The sequence below is a fragment of the Chiloscyllium plagiosum genome, unplaced genomic scaffold, assembly GCF_037043375.1.
Source record: "Chiloscyllium plagiosum isolate Xiang-an unplaced genomic scaffold, Cpla_swu_hap1 HiC_scaffold_33, whole genome shotgun sequence".
NCBI lineage: Eukaryota > Metazoa > Chordata > Chondrichthyes > Orectolobiformes > Hemiscylliidae > Chiloscyllium > Chiloscyllium plagiosum.
The window spans coordinates 11,464,813-11,482,579 of NW_028270171.1; the positions used below are offsets into that span (position 1 = coordinate 11,464,813).

At 43.2% G+C, this 17,767-nt stretch overlaps 1 protein-coding gene across 3 annotated transcripts in view; it reads left to right on the top strand.

The window, feature by feature from the left end:
- Positions 1 to 592: 592 nt before the first annotated feature.
- Positions 593 to 17,767, top strand: part of LOC122542203 (protein kinase C and casein kinase substrate in neurons protein 3) — a 69,773-nt gene continuing 52,598 nt past the window's right edge. The window contains exon 1 of one of the 3 annotated variants that reach the window (XM_043679672.2): positions 593 to 806. The gene's annotated coding sequence lies outside the window, so the exon portion shown is untranslated. The remainder of the gene's footprint in view (positions 807 to 17,767) is intronic. The other 2 variants (XM_043679671.2, XM_043679673.2) reach the window with 2 other exon arrangements.

Here is a 17,767-nt window from a genome sequence, read left to right on the forward strand (position 1 = left end):
GGGATGCCACTCTGTGCTTAGTTGGCTGGGTCTGTAGTCAGAAACACAATTCAGAGGCTCAATTTAGGGGCAAAAGAGTGGTGGGAGTAAATAATCCAAATTACCCAATCAGGAAATACGGGTATTAGTTGGGGGGCAGATTAGTTGATGCCTCACACGGTCAAATAGCTTACTGCCCTAAATGTTTCCCAGGCTCCAGCTACAACTTGCAAATAGTAGATTTAGCATAATAAAAGAAAACAAACAAATTTTGATGATGAGCCACATGAGGACACAATAATCGAAAAGCTTTGATCAGGAATGTGGTTTTACAAAGTGTTTTAAAGGAGAGGGGAGTGAGGTACATTTTGGTGATGGAATTCCAGGCCACCCACACATGCAGAATGGGTTACTTGGGAGGGGTATAAAGGGTTGGAGAATTGCAATTCAACTTTAAATCAGTTCCTTCAGGAGAGAAAATGTCTTTTTTAAAAAGTAAGAACATAACCTACAGCCTTGTGAAGTAACCTCCCTCTCAGCTCCAGGAACTTTCACAGGCTGGTGACGTTTAATTTCCCCAGCGCTACTACAGTACTACTCTGCACATGCTCCGGGACACTCCTCAACTTTCCCCGTGAAGAATGAGAGTCGGAGGGGAGAAATAGAGAGAGTCAGGGGATCAGACAGGACAGGCATTTCTGGGGTTCAAGACAGCGCCAAGGATCTCGAAGATACTCTTCTCCCCAGCTCTAAAGAAAGTCCCATTGATTAGATTTGTTTAAGAGAAAGAAGAAACACAGCCAACATTACTTTGGAGAAAGACTGAGGTGAGTCTGCTTAAATATTTCTGCGTGTATGGGCAACTATTTCTGTGACTTTCAATTCTAAACTTGTGACAAGTATATCTTTATCTTTTTGAGAAAAACTGAGTTTTAACCGGGTCTTCCTAAGAGACCAGCCCTATTTAGTTCTCGCTTGTTGTTTGTTTGTGTGTGTTAGTGTCCGGGAGTGCTGTAGAGTTATAAATACACGGATTTTATCTGTGGCAATGTTGAGCTGGAGACTGGCAGCAATTCCTCTACTTAACATATGGTTCAGCTATCAATTTACAGCCTTTGTCGAGAGCTTCAGGGGCTGTAAGCCAACCAGATCTGTTGGGAATACTTTCCTATTTTCCCAGGAATTGTGTAGCGTCTTGTAAATCTTGGAAGCACTTTTGTGGCGGGGGCATTGGAAAATAAACGGACTCTTTTTCCGCGCACTAGGCTGTTTCTTAAAGGGACACTCACTCACTGTGTTTTAACGCAATAAAATGCATTTGAAGTTTTGCCGGTTGCTTCCAGGAATGGCCGGGGTAGGTTTCCCGGGCAGGAAGAGGGCATTTACCCCGTCCTAATGGTGCGGGCTCCTTGCTGCAGCAATTGGACACCCTGGTTACCAAGTGTTATGTTGAGTAATAGTCCGAGTGCTAAAACACTGAAAAGTAAATGGCACAAACTGAGGCCATTTGGTCCTTTTGTATCTGTGTTGGCTGGGAAACAAAAGCTAGTCAGCCTGGTGTCACTGTCCAGCTCTGGAGCCTTTATTCACTTGAAAATTATTTGAAATGAAGGGGAAGTTTCAGCAAACTGCTCTTTGTGTACAGTAATTATCAACAAATAAACCCATTTGCTTCTGGTCAACATTATGTTAAGTTTAACAATGCGTTGGCTGAGATATCTGCTGTGTTAGCATTTCAGCATCATATTTTCCTATCTTGTTCCCTGTTGGGTTCTGGTTCAACGTCCAATGGCTGTTCCCCACATGCAGCCCTGAGTGGTCAGATTCAACACTATCCATGAAGGACATCACAGTTAAACATAATCCTCTGAATGCATCCTTGTGCTTTTTCCAAGTGAATAGTTCACCCTTTGAATTTTCTTCACACATTCCCAAGGGTGACAGGGTTAACGTCCTATCTTGGATCACTTAAATCTGCCAATTGCATGGTTTAATCCAGGGCAAAGCAGCCCATGAGATGGGCACCCTGACCTGGTGGCAGCAGTCTATACTGTCTGAAAGATGTGTTGCAGTATTTCACCCAAACTTATTCCAAATCTATGACCAACGCCATCTGGAAGTTACAGTCTTGCTCATTAAATGTGTTCATTAAAATTGGACACTTTGATAGTATCACTGGACAACAGATGCAAATTTCCCCTCCAAGCCATACATCATCCTGATTTGGAATGATATAGCCTTTCCTTCACTGTCACGGGATTCAAAATCCTGGAACTCTCTCCCTAACTGTGGGTGTCCCTGCAACACGTGGACTGTACTGGCTCAGGAAAGTGAGTCACCACTATCTTCTCAAGTGCTGACGAGGGAACACCAATGTATTGCCAGCAATGCTGGGATGCTGAGAATGAATTAAAACAAAAATACCTGTGAGTTCATGAAAGTTGCTCAGGGCCAGTACAGACTGCCCAATACACCATTAAGTGAGCTTTTAGTGAACTGGCTGGTGTGGCAAAGCCCATCTGTCCCACCTTTGCATTGTCCTCTTATACCTCATTCCCCCTCTTCACCCATACTCAGACTGGGGAGAGGGGATTGCAAAAACTCTTGACACTCTCCTGTCTCTCAGTGATATGTTTTCTGGGTGACTCTGCAAGCCTGCACTCTCAGTGGCAGTACTGCATCTCCGAAATGTAGATTTATTCATCGATTTTATTTTAACGGACAAAAATATCATAGGGTGGCGTCCCTCTAATTTCCTGAGACACGTTTCCTACAGATGTCACCACCCAGTGATACCATCAATGTAACCATGTTTTAATGAACACAAGGCTAGCAGACTGTAACACTCAAAGACGTCAAAACCTCCCTTCGAGAAGCATTAGGTTTGACCAACAAAAGAATTTCTTGCACTGGATCTGCAACAACTTGCATTGATGTTGCGCCTTCAATGAATTTAAAACATCCCATTGAAAGGATGCAGTTAGAACTAAAAGTTACAGAAGAAAGAAAGCAAATAGGATAGTTTTATGGAGTGATTTTAAAGTGGGAGATAGAGATAAAGATAGAGTGGCCGGAGAGGTTTAGGGAGGGAATTCCAGAGCTTCTGGTTTTGACAGATGATGATATGATCATCAACGATGGAGTGAGAGAAATAAGAGTGGGCAAGAGATCAGAGATGGAGGACAGCAATGGTGTCAGGAGGTGTAGGGCTGGGAAGTTAGAAATGGGAAGGAGGTCAAGTCATGGAGGGATGTAAACTAGGGGAATTTAACAATCAAAGTCCAAAGCGATGGTATGCATAGTAAGAGATAGTGGTATGCAATAAATATCTGTTAATACAGTCAGCCAAATGGCACCTTAATTATCTGCCTTTGTGAGTGTACTGTGTGTGTATGTGTGCGGTGTGTATTGTGTATACATGCACTCTCACATCTGCGTCTGCCAGGTATTTGTGTTCCAAATATGTCTGAAGCTAGTTAAGTACTATCACAGGATGAAATTCAGTCAAATAATTCCAGACACTTGATGCCGAGTTGAAATCATAACTTCGGTAATAATGAAAGCACCGAATTAAGTGTGCCCTTTCATTTTGGTTACCACCACCACCATATTTATAACATCTGCCTTAGGGCATCTTACTGTCACTGTCAGAAGTTCACTCTCTGAACCTTTCCCATTTCTCTGCAGGCTTCAAACCTACTTCACATTAGCGTGCTCACACACGCTACTCACACTGTAACCAAGTACTTATAAATATTGACAAAAGACAACAGTGTCTCGCCATCAAAGGATGGTAAAATGCAGAGGGACCTTTTGAGTCTGTTATGGAATAGGCAAAATGGCTTTTTCCTACCTCGGACTTTCTTTAGTCCCTTTTGCTCCCAGAGTCTTATAAACCAACAAAACTGACATTGCAAGACAACCGATCTATTGTAACACTGGAATTTTCCCCAGTGACTCATTGGGTACAAGCATCACATGGTGTAGAACTCAGCCAGAGTGCCAGGTTTACATTCTAGGCTGTGCTATTTTACTTGATCTCAAGACTTGCATTGCTTTATAATGGCTTTTACAAACTGAAGATGCCCCCAAAGTATCCATCCTCAATACAGTCCATTTTCAAAACAAACTCAGAAAATGTTGGAGAAACTCAAGCAGGTCTTGCAGCATCTGTGAAGAGAGGTTCTGAAGAAGGGTCACGTTGGACTTGCAATGTTAACTTTGTTTCTCTCTCTGCCAGTGCTGCCAGACCTGCTGAGTTTTATTAGCATTTTGTGTTGGCTTCACATTTTCAGCATCTGCAGTATATTTCTTTAATTTGAGTAGTCCCTTTTTGGAGTGTAACCATGAGTATGATGGAGAAAAGGCTATCCTCCATGTGTAAAGTAAGCTCCTATGAATAGCAGTGGAATATCTGTTTTGTGATGTTGTTTGAGAGGTGTATGCTGACCAGGACAGAGGGGAGAACTCTTCAGGCCCTCTTGAATAGTACCTCTTAAGACTGCCTGGGAAAGCAAACGGCTTGGTGTAATGTCTCATTCAAAAGACAGCATCTCTTATGTTCTCCATTAAGGCTTCACTGGAGGATCACCACTGATTCAAGTTTCCAGAGTATTTCTTAAACTCTCAATGTTTGGGCTCTGAGGCAAGAGTGCTATAGCTTATGGAGGGTGTGGGGAGCAGGAAGGGTAAGAAGGTTCATTGATCCTAATTTGCAAAGGATATTAATGGTCTTCCTGGTGAAAAGTAAATCATCGCTGAGTTTTATTTATCTTCAATGTTGTTCATAGTCAAATATCTTGGTGCCACTCACCATCCAGAATCACACTGGGAGAATGGCCATTGAATTATCAAAAACCTGCATAATGGTGACATGGACAAAGTCAGCACTTTCAGTCTCCACCTTTTGGCATTATCCAGGCATATACTTTCCATCTAACGTGTCCAACAAGAACCTAACAAATCATAACATTAACACTCCTTTCCCTGCATTTCCCCCCCCCCCCCCCCCCCTCCCGCCTCAGTTTCTGACCCTCTGATTTCTCCCCAGTTGTTGTCCATGGGCCCTGGAATGCAAGTGGTAATTGGAAGTTCTCTTAAACATCTTCTGAAGAGTTCATGTGTTGGAACTCAGCATTTGTCAGGTTCACGCTTGGGAATCTCTGGATGTCAGGGCAGGAGGCAGTACCTTTGACCTTTACCTTGGTAAACAACTGGCAACTCCCATCATTCTCGAGGACGTGCCGGTCTCCCCGCCCAGACTGTAATCCTGATACAGTGTCAACACTGGGTGGTAAAGATAGGGTTAAGCTTGGCCAATATGTCGATCCTCTATGGTCAATGAAGGCAGGCTTTTAGGCTCACACAAGGATCATGTGAAGAGGGTACTTTTGGATTGCTGGCAGGGAGGAGCTAAATGAAGAGGCCAGCCACTTCTATATCAGGAATGAGGGACATGAAAGTTAGATCTTTGGGTAGCTTGTTTCAAAATAGTGTTTGCAGAAGCTGGAGAGGCAAGCTGTCCTGTTCCTTCTGCCTTTGCTCCTGTGATTGGTACAAAGATGGGAGATCCAGGAGGGAGGAAGAGTCCTAAGAAGAGAGGCAAAAGCATGACCACAATGTTAGAGGGTATCAGACTGTCTGTGTTGATGAATGTCAGGTGCCAGTGTGAGGTCATAGGGTAAGAAATAAATACAGTGGCTACAGAAACAGGACAAAGGCTTGGAATTCTGCATCAAATCGCTTATCTCCTGTCTCCCCAATGTCACTATCCAAATGCTACAAATCAGAGTGATGGAATGCTCCCCACTTGCTTGAAAGATGCAGCTCCACAACACTCAGGAAACTCAACATCCTTCAGGACAAAGTGATCCACTACTTTGGCACCCCATCCATCACCTTCAACATTCACCCCCAACTCTTGTGCCACCTACAAGATGCACTGCAGTTTTTTATTGCCAAGGTTCCTCTGACCGCACCTCCCAAAACAAGACCTTTACCATCTAGAAGGACAAGGGTAGCAGAGACATGGAAATACCACTTGTAAGTTCCTTTCCAAGGCACACTCAATTATGACTTGGAAATATATCACCGTTCTGTCACTGTTGGCAGGTGTCAAGATCCTGGAACTGCCTTCCTAACAGCACTGCGGGTGCATCTCTACCATAAGGGCTGCAATGGTTCAAGATGGTGGTTCACCACCACCTTCTCAAGGGCAGTTGGTGATGGGCAATAAACATTGGTTTCATTGGTAACATCCCAGAAATCCATTTTAAAAAGGGTCACATCATGCTGTGATGACATTTAGTAATAGTGTAGGCATCTGTTGCTTAAGACACTGACCAACTTGGTTTGTCAGTAGGAAGGCTGTCAATCTCCCTTAGAGATGTACGCCAGCATGGAACCAGCTCCTTTACATTGGCAACAAAGAAAAATTAGTCATTCTCCAAACCTCACACAACCCCTTGGTCTACGTTGTCAGTTTTAAAGCCAAAATTAAATTGCTCCCTTTCTGCCTGAATTAGATTTTGCACTGGATGACGTGATAAAGTTGGACAGTGTGGTTGAGGCTCAACGTGTGATATCAAGCCTTGGAAAAAAAAAACTGGGAAAAATTAAATGCAGCAGCAGTTGTTGGAAACTTTTGAAGGCAGTTCTTCATCTCGAGAGTTTGTGTTTTAGAACTCGGGCCAAAAATTAACCCAGCAATCTCCTCAAAGGTTTAATTTCTAACCCCAACGCTGAACTGATTAATAGCACTACAGCCACAAGGAAAGAGAAAGGGGAAAAACTTCATGAAAGCTGACTTGGCTGTAATGCAAATTTTTATTGGCATCAGTGGGATGGATAGAGCAAAGAAAAATTAAACTATCCAGGGCTGTGGTAAATATGCAGCTTCTCATTACAGGGCTGGATTTGAAGGCTAGAAGAGGAACAGGAAATTAAAGCAAAAGGTCCTCAGTGAATTAAAGTCCCAAATAAAATTGGACAATGGTTTGGGTGGATGACCTTTAATGGTTTACGTATGAGCTTGTGCAGTGAGTGTTTAGTGGCTGTAAAAAGCATCTTCGCCTACACAGAGGCAGCTTTGAAATAATCAGGTATTTAGCTTTCCCTCTCAAATACCCTGGCACTTAGGGCCTTTGTGGGGTGATAGTGGTAATGTTCCTGGGCTGATAATCCAGAGCCTCAAATTGATGCTTTTGGGATGTGGGTTCAAATTCCACTGTGGCAGATAGTGAAGTGTAAATTCGACTAAATCTGGAACTAAAAGCTAATGGTGACCATGTCTACTGTCATAAAAATTAATCTGGTTTGCTAACATCCTTCAGATATGAATTGAAATCCACAGTAATATGTTTGGCTCTTAAGTAGCCTCGCAAGCCACTCAGTTGTGTCAAACCACGACAAAACCCTAAAGAAGGGAATTAAACCAGAGCAATGTGGATGTCCCCAGAACCCAAGGACTGCAGTAATCCACCACTGCCTTCTCAAGGACAATTAAGGATGGGCAATAAATGTTGGCCTGCAAGCATTACCTATATCTCATGAATTAAATATACAAAGTTAAATTGTTTGAGTCTTTTAATAATTTTTAATTCCAGATTTATTTAAATTAATTTGAATCCCCCTCCCTGCCCAGTCATGATAGGATTGGAATTCATGTCTGGAGATTATGGGTCTAGGCCCTTAGATTACCAGTAACTGAGCCCCTAAATATCAGAACAAAGTAATCAATGAGACCAACACAAATTGGTAAGATCAGACCACATCTGTATCACATTACTGGAAAAAGAAGTGTAAAATCCAAAGGATGGGTGGCATGGTGGCTCAGTGGTTAGCAGTGCTGCCTCACAGCATCAGGGACCTGGGTTCGATTCCCGCCACTGTCTATGTGGAGTTTGCACGTTCTCCCTGTATCTATGTGGGTTTCCTCCGGGTGCTCCAGTTTCCTCCCACAATGCTAAATTGCCCACAGTGTTAGGTGCATTAGTCAGGGATAGGGTAGGGGACTGGGTTTGGGTGGGTTATTCTTCAGTGGGTCAGTGTGGACTTGTTGGGCTGAAGGGCCTGTTTCTATACTGTAGGGAATCTAATCTGATTGGAGTACAATTGGTATAAACAGGAAGCAAAATCATTGTGATGAAAATAAATGTGTGATTTATACAACATTGATGTGAAATCAGAGCAGTGAGCTCAGTGCAATAGCATAGAGATATTGAGCAAAAAGAAGCTAACAGCAAGATGGGAGAAAATCAGTCTAAGATCAGTTCAAACTCAGAGGGTTGCCTCACAGTTGCTAGGTTCAGAAACTTTCAATAAAATAAAAAGTACATCTAGTATGTCATTGCAATACATGATGGTATTGTGTTGCTGTGCTTATCCAAATTAAAGCCAGGTTTTAAGTGATTGACAATCAACTGGCTTCTCTGCCTGTAACCTCAGCAGTGATGTGGCGGTGCCAGTGTTTGACTGGGATGGACAACAAAGTCACAAGACGCCAGGTTATAGTCCAATAGGTTTACTTGGAATCACCAGCTTTCAGGGTGCTGCTGCTTTGTCACTTAGCAAAAGAGCGGTGTTTCGAAAGCTCGTGATTCCAAATAAACCTATTGGACTATAATCTGTGACTTCTGACCTCAGCAGTGTTAAATCAGCCTATGCATTGATTCTGGCACCGGACTTGGGAGCTGCCAAGTGTTATGCACAGGATTGATGTCAGGAAGGTCTTCTGTGGAAGAATGGCAAGCACTTGGAATAGACTTCTGGCTAGATTTAATTGGAGCGGAAACTCTGGAATTATTGAATATTGAAGGAAGGAAAGTTTTTAAGGCTGTGTGAGATTGTGGGCCTTCCCATCCCAGCCATCATGTGTGACATGATTTCGATGCAGCACAGAATTAACCTACTCCCAGCACTCATGAAATGTTCAATTAGTGTCCCATCTAAACTCCAGGGTGAACAGAAATGTTCTGCTGCACTGTTTTGAAGAGCTGCACAGACACTCCCCCTGATCTCTAGGCCAATTACTTATCCCTATATCCAAACAAAAAAGATCTTCTTTATTATATTGCAGTTTCTGGGATCTAACCAGCTGCCATGTTTCCTACCTTGAGTAATTTTCACCCATTATAGTGGTGTGATGGTAATGACACAGAACTAGTAATCCAGGGGATAATGCTTTGGGGATGTGGGTTCAAATCCAATAATAGCAGCTGCTGGAATGTAACATCAGCAATCAGATCGGAATATAAGTTAGTCACAGTTATAGTAACAAAAACAGAAGTTGCTGGAAAAGCTCAGCAAATCTGTAAAGAAAAACCGGAGTTAACGTTTTGGGTCCAGTGACCTTTTCTCAGAATGGGTAATAGTAACCGTGAAAAGGTCATTTTCGGCCCTCCAAGCCGGAGCTGATCCAAATCAACTGTTTAAACCTGTTGGTCAATTCCTAAGCATCTGTATCCCTCTACTCCTCACCTACTCATGCATTTATCCAGACACCTCTTAAATGAATCTACCGTACCTGCTTCGACCTCCTGTGCTGGCAACGCATTCCAAACACCCACCACCCTCTGTGTGAAGTACCTGCCGCGTGTATCCATCTTAAACTTTCCACCTCTCACCTTGAAAGAGTGACCTCTCGTTATTCAATCCTTCACCCTGGGAAAAAGCTTGTCTCTATCCACCCTGTCTATACCCTTCATGATTTTGTAAACCTCAATCAGGTCCCCCCTCAATCTCCTTTTTTCGAATGAAAATAAACCTCACCTACTCAATCTTTCTTCAGAGCTAGCACCTTCCATACCAGGCAACATCCTCATAAACCTTCTCTGCACCCTCTCCAAAGCATCCACATCCTTTTGGTAATGTGGTGACCAGAATTGTACACCGTATTCTAAACGCGGCTGAACCAATGTCTTGTACAATTTTAACATGTCTTGCCAGCTCTTATACTCAATACCCCATCCAATGAAGGCAAGCAGACTATATGCCTTCTTGACCACTCTATCCACCTGTGCAGCAACCTTCAGGGTACAATGAACCTGCACTCCCAGATCTCTCTGCCCATCAACTTTTCCCAAGGCTCTTCTATTCATTGTATAATTGAGTAAAGAGTAAAGGAAAAAGTCAAATTTGTTGGCTGTAGGCACTTAGAGATGTTCTGGGGCAATGAAAAGTGTGATAGGATTATAAGCCTTTCTAATTAATTCAGAATTTATCCAAATGTATTTTGGACAAAAAGCTCGCTAGAGGCAGGCACACTGAGGGCAAGGATTCCTTGAGGAGCTAACTGAAGGGTGAGAGGGGAAAGATGTAAAAGGGGCCTACGGGGCAACTTTTTCACGCAGAGGGTGGTTTGTGTATGGAATGAGTTACCAGAGGAAGTGGTGGAGGTATACACGAATAGGAAGGGTTTAGAGGGATATGGGCCAAATGCTGGCAAATGGGTTAGGATAACTAGTGGGCATGGAGTTGGTCCGCAGAGTCTGTTTCCGTGCTGTACATCTATATGACTCTATGAAGGAACTGGCTTTGGAAAGACCAATGTTTCTGAGTGGTTCTCAGTGCTCAAACAAAAAAAAATTCAGTTCACCAATCCTGGCAGCAGACCAATCTATTTACGAAACACCATTTACTAATGGAAACAGAATATGAGAGAAGTGTTTCCTAGAAGCCGCTTTGTGGCAATCTTAAAAAAAGCAAGCCCTAAAAACCTGTCACAACTTGTCCTACTTCCCTTCGCTTTTAAGGTTTCTAGATGCCAGTTCTTTTCCAATGACTTCACGTAAGCACAAAAAAAAGCGGTGACAGGTGTAAACACTAAAAACTCTCTTCCCTTAAGCCCTGTGATGCAGTGGAGCTCTGTTAACCCATACTTGGCACTTTTCCAGGGTTTCTGCTCCCAGATGAGTTATGGTGGGAACCAGAGTCCATTGTAGACCAGTGTAGATTGTGGTGGTAGGAGGTGGGGTATTCCCTTTGTCTAGTTATTGCAACAACTAGCTCTTATTTATTGTCAATTCCCTGTTGCTAGCCAAAAATGATTACACTCAAATGCAACTCTTTACTCATTATATTCAATGTTATGGTTGTAATCAAACTTGTAAAGAATGATTTGTACCTGTCGAGTGTCTTAGAAGACCTTTCATGTCCCAAAGCAATTTACAGCTCACAAATGACTACTTCAGTGTAGCAGTCTCTTTCACAGCTTGTGTAGTCTTCAGGGTAGTCGAGTTTCACCCAGCAAGACTCCTCAGAGAGCAATGTGATAAATGACCAGATATTGTTTGAGAGGTGAGTGTTGTCCAGATCACGGAGGAGAACTTGCCTGCTCTTTTTTTTTTAAACAATGCCCCTTGGCGGGGGAAGGCAAATAGGTTTATCATTTCACCCAAAAGATGGCACCTCTGACAGCACAGCACTCCCTCAGTGCTGGATGTTGACTTACACTTCTAGACTGGGGCTTGAACCTACAATCTTTGACTCAGTTGCTAGTCAATTTGTGTAATGATTACATTACTCCACCTAACTAACAAGCTAGTGCATGAATTCAAATCCTACCCGACTTTCCTTTTGCCTTAGTGAACAAATTTGGTGTAGTACTGAACCAAGCAATCTTCAAGATCTAAAGTTTTAGGATTGCGATGAGGAGGAATTTCTGCAGCCAGAGGGTGGTTTATCTGTGGAACTCATTGCCACAGAGGGTTATGGAGGCCAAGTCATTGAGTATATTTAGGATAGAGATAGATTGGTTCTTGATTCGTAAGGGGATCAATGTTTATGGGGAGAATGGAGTTGAGAAACATAATAAGCCCAGACTCGGCCAGCCAAATGCCTAATTCTGCTTCTACATCTGATGGTCTTACGATGTCCACTTGCTTCTGTGGTAACTGACCATTGCTGCTGCAATAGTTGGAATGCACAAAACCTTGCCTAAAGCCAGACGATATCAAATTCTGCTCTGTTTCCTACTTGTAGTGACTTGTGCTATGAAAGGCACGATATAAATATAGCTTGTTAAGAGGGACAAAGGAGATTTATGAGTCATCCACCATCATTATGCCAATGGACATTGGAGAAGAACTAATAGCTTGGGAATCTGACAACATAGTGCCCTCATTAACCAACTAAAATAAATTTCTGGTCAGACTGGATATTTAATCTTGCGTTTGGTTCTGGTCACGAGGGTCACAAACAAGACAAATATAGGTGACAGTTCAGAGACTAAATAACAGGATCAGACCATGGAGACAACTAATAAATGGCATATTTCAGTTTGAAATCAGGATATTTTGCACACAAGAAAGAATTAATATATTAAAAATATGCCTTGGGGTGGCTCAGTGGTTAGCACTGCTGCCTCACAGTGCCAGGGATCCAAGTTCAATTCCTGCCTTGGGCCACTGTCTGTGTGGAGTTTGCATATCCTCCCTGTGTCTGCAAAGGTTTCCTCCGGGTGCTCCGGTTTCTTCCCACAGTCCAAAGATATGCAGGTTAGGTGAATTGGCCATGCTGAAGTGCCCATAGTATTAGGTGCATTAGTCAGGGGTAGATGTAAGGCAATAGGGTAGGGGAATGGGTCTGGGTGGGTTACTCCTCGGAGGGGCAGCGTGGACTTGTTGGGCCAAATGGCCTGTTTCCATGCTGTAGGAAATTCAATCTAATCTAATCTAATCTAAAAGGCATTCAGGTAGAACAGAAGAGGCAAGACCACTATAATACTTGGATGTCATGAAGATTTGCTAAATGGCCTAACAGATCTGTATTTTCTTTTTATCTGCCATCCTTTAATTCTGGCCTCTTTTGCATCCCCCATTTGATCACTCCACTGTTGTTTGTTAAACTGAGGGCTGTGGTGACTGATGCTCCTTAATTTCCATCCCAAACTTCTTTCTTGCCTTCTTTAAAGACACTCCTTAAATCATGTTGCAGTAATGGTAATGTCACTCATCTAGTAATCCCGAGGATGAAATCTCTGGAGAGATGGGTTTAAATGATAGGAGGTCTAGAATATGAAACTAATCTCAGTAATGGTGCTGAGCGTTTGCCAGGATGGTGGATCATGCTCTGGGCAGATCTTTAGACTGAGGAACATCAAAAAGCAGAAGCCAAAGCATCAGAAGCCACTGCTTGTTAAATTTGTTGATTTCAAGTCAGCTTTCAATAGCAGCCATCAGTAATCTCCCTGATCCATCACTATAGACATAATGGTGTCTAACAGTGGAATATTAATGTTTCCATAGTCTTAGACTGTAATCCAGTTGCTGCACCAAGACCGTAAGAACATAGGAACTAAGAACAGGAGTGGGCAATTCAGCCCCTCAAGCCTGCACTGCCATTTGGTCCTGATCGATCTCATCTCCAGCATGGGCACTATGACTACATTCAATATCACCACAGGATTATTGCCTTTGCTTTAGCTTAGTGATTTCATCACAAAGGTGATGGTGGGTACATCCTGTAGTAATACCAGCAATTGGCACATTTGTGTTTTGCCGACGACAGTGCATTGCTGCCAAAGAATCGCAAGCATTTCAAGACCCAGTTGCCAGTCTCCAAAGTGGCACTCCCAAGGTTGGTGGTCTCATCAGCTGTAAGAAACCCAAAGATATGAGTGGCTTGGCAGGAATAAGACCCCTCTCCCCACCCCCCATAATCATTGAACAACAAAGCATTGAGGATGTTGATAATTTCAAAGAAGCACAATCTCTGGGCTGATGATGTAGAAATGGATGTCCATATAAGAACTGGCTAAGAAGCACCAGTATCTCCAAACAATCTGGGCATCCAAAACTGTTAACACAGCCATGACATTTGTGATTAAATACAAACTGCAATCAATGCCAGCGAGACATGGAAGAGAACAGTAAACGTGCCATATGTGCTGCCTATTATCAGACCCAGGAATCATTTGGACAGATCACATCGACGATGAAGAAGTGCTTCCCAGGACCGGTCAGAGGCACCTATGGTTATTGTGGTTTAGAGATAACTAAGTTTACAGGAGCAATATTTCCCCTCCTGCACAGTCTATAGTACTCCAGAATGGCAGCAATGTTGTTGACTCTGAAACTGCCCTCTGAAATGGCCTTGCCACTGGAGGTCAAGGGCAGTTCGGGATATTGGTCAGTTGTACCCCTATTTCATGAAAGAATAAAGCAAAAACAAATTCCACCTCTATGACCAACCCTTTGGTCTCCTTTGTACAGCTAATGTCTCCTAACAAAAGCAAAATGCTGGAAATCTGAAACAACCAGAATGCTAGAGAAACTCTGCAGATCTGACAATGTCTGTGGAGAGAAAATCAGAGTTAATGTTTCAAGAATGGTATGACCTTTTCAGAATTGAAAAAGAATCCTACCAGACTCAAATCGTTAACCCTGTTTATCCCATCTAATGTCTCCACATGCAGCTGATGCAATGTTGTTTTATCGCCTGCTGTGAAGCACATGGGAATTTTTCTTACATCAGTGGCGCCACATAAATATTGCTGTAAGTTGTTGTTATTTTACATCCTATCCTAATATTTGCATCAGGAGTGAGAAGGTTTTTTTTTGTTTGGCGGGAGCAACTCGTGTTCAATGTAACTTGAAGCCTTGCTTTGTCTGCGTTGGCTCAGGAAGTATTCTTGTGGCTTTGAGTGTCTGTTTTCAATCAGTATAATTTTCTAGATGTTCTAACTGGATCCAGTTGGATGCAATAGAGTCCAATAGAAAACACACGCCGTGCAGTGGCCCAGTAGCTCAGCGGTTCTGGTGCATTGCCTTTCCAAGCTCAGGAAGGTCTGGGGAGGGGTGGAGTACTTGCCAGACAGTCACAAGTGTCCACGTCACAATAGAATTCATTCAGCATCCAGCGGGCAGATTGTTGAGAAGTGTTACAACAGCAGCTTCCCGACATCGTGACCATCCAGTGCTGTCCTGGGCACCAGATGGAAAGTTCCTGAGCATTCCTGAACCACTTAGTGATTATTTCAAATCAAGTGCCTGTTCTTGATCATATTAGGTTTATACAGTTCAAGAGATTGCAGAATCTTGTTCGACTCGTTGGGGCTGCCTTGAAGATTCTGGCTGCATTTTTTTTTTTTGTTGGCAAAACTCTTTATCATTAGGGCAACTGATGGGCCATGGTAGTGACGGACCAAGTTGATCAGAGCACCTCCTGCTTTGCTCAGGAGTAACAAATAAAACCAATCACAATCTGGTGTCAAATCCACACACGTACAATCTTGTAAAGAGGCGTTTGTAGCTGGTATTACAAAAGTGTTGAACACAATGCCCAGGGATCAGCTATTAACATTGCGTGAGGACCTTGTCACTGGATATGCCTGAGGCCATGTCCGTTTTCATGGATTGAATGCACAATTCTGTCAGTCTGGTTTACAGGGAGCGTGTGTCCAGCCCCACTGCCAATGATCGCCTCTTCTGATGTGACATCACTGTAGCGGAGACGCGTTTACCAAAATCCCACTTCAATGGATAGACTCAAACAGCGTGGATACAGATCCTTCAGTCCAATTAGTCCATGCCAACCGTATTCCCAAACAAAACTAGTCCCACCTGCTTGCATTTGGCCCATATCCCTCCAAACCTTTCCTATTCATGTACTTATACAAACATCTTTTAAACATTGTAACTGTACCTGCACCCACCACCTCCTCTGGCAGTTCATTCCACACACAAACCACTCTGTGTGAAAAATGTGTTCTTTTTAAATCTTTCTCCTCTGACTTTAAAATGTTGCCCCCTTGTTTTGAACCCCCCCCCCCCACTGTAGGAAGAAGACCCTTGCCATTCACCTTATCTGTGCCCCTCATGATTTTATAACCCTCCACAAGGTCACCTCTTAACCACCTACGCTCCAGTGAAAAATGTCCCATCCTATCCGTATAACTCAAACCCTCCATTCCTAGCAAAATCCTGGTAAGTCTATTCTGAACTATCTCCAACTTAGTAATTGTTTAATAGAGTGAATCCCTATAGTGTGGAAACAGGCCATTTGGCCCAACAAATCCACACCAACCATCCGAAGAGTATCCCACCCTGACCTACTCTCCTAACCTATTACTTTTACATTTCCCCTGACTACTACACCTAACCTACACATCCCTGAACGCTAGGAGCGATTTTAGCATGGCCAATTCACCTAACTTGCATATCTTTGGACTGTGGGAGGAAACCAGAGCACCCAGAGGTAACTCTCACAGACACTTTGAGATTGTGCAAACTGCACACCGTCTCCCGAGGCTGGAATCAAATCCAGGTCCCTGGTACTGTGAGGCAGCAGTGCTAACCACCGAGCCACCGTGCTGCCTCATGTTTTACCAAAATGCAACATCTTGGATTTATCCAAATTAAACTCCATTTACCACTCCTCAGCCCATTGTCCCAAGTTGTCAAGATCTCATTGTAATCTTCACTGTCTACTATACCACCAATTTTGGTGTCATCCACAAAATATTTTTGGTAATGGTTTTTAAGGGATAAATATTGGCCAGAGCATTAGGATTGCTCTTCAAATATCACTGCAAGATAATTTCCACCTGCTAGGGAGGGTAGGTGTGGTCTTGGTTTAATGTTTCATCAAAAACAAGGCACCCAAAACAGCACAGCACTCCCTTTGTACTGCAGTGGGAGTGTCAGTTGCAATATGCACTCCAATTCCAGGAGTAAGCCTTGAACCCAAAAGTTTTTAATATCAAGACATGAGTGCCACCCGCTTTTTTTTCTAAAACAATTCATTCACAGGATGTGCAAGTCACTGGCTAGACCAGCACCTACTGCCTATCCCTAATTGCCCAGTGAACAGTTAAGCATCAAACACATTGCTATGGGTCTGGAATTAAATGTAAGCTGAGTAGACTAGTAATCCATTTAGAGGGCCAGGCTAACAATCTGGAACACTGGTTTGAACTCCCCGTGGAATTTAGGTGAAATGAATAAATTAGAAAGTAGTAGTGAACATAAAATTATCATTGTAAAAACCCATCTGGTTCACTAATATCCTATAGGGAAGGAAACTTGTATCGTTACCCAGCCAGGCCTACATGTGAATCTAGACCCACTACAATGTGGTTGACTCTTAACCACCCTACTATATGGTCTGGCAAACCTCTCCATACAAGGGCAATTAAACACACTGGCCCCTATCTCATGAAAAAAACGCATTAAAAGAAAAGCTATCAGCCGTGGTGTTTTTGGGCACTGCACAGGACGTGCAGCCACTATGGTGAGTTACTGGATAGGGTTTGGTGGTCCTGGAATTGGACACTGGGTCAGGGTTAGATTGTCTTCCTCGATGCCAGGGCCGACGTATCTGGGGCTGGTGGGAAGAAGCTGTTATCTTAAGGTGCTAGCTGCTGTCAACACCCCACTTGTTCAAAATAAAAATCACAGGCGGTTCAAATCCTGTGAATGCCTCTGATCCATCAATGTCTGACACACCAGTTTTAAGAGGAAAAAGACTCCGGTCCCTCACTGTTTCGGATCTCCTGAGAAATGGATTTATTTGGTGAGCTGCCAGTGTCAGCACTCTCAACTGTGGCCTGGCAACTGTCAGTCCTTTTCAGAAAACATAGTTACAGTATTTACAAGGCAGTCCATGACATATCACCCTCTCTGCTCAGTGGGATAAATTTAGAAGGCTATGTTAGTATTACCGGGAACATTTTCCTGATAACAGGGGTTTCAGGGTTGATCTGCTCGGGCATTCCTGATATAAGTTGATAGATGCCACCCAGCTGGTGCTGGTTCCAGCTAGATTCTCCCGTTGCCTGGCACGCAATGTC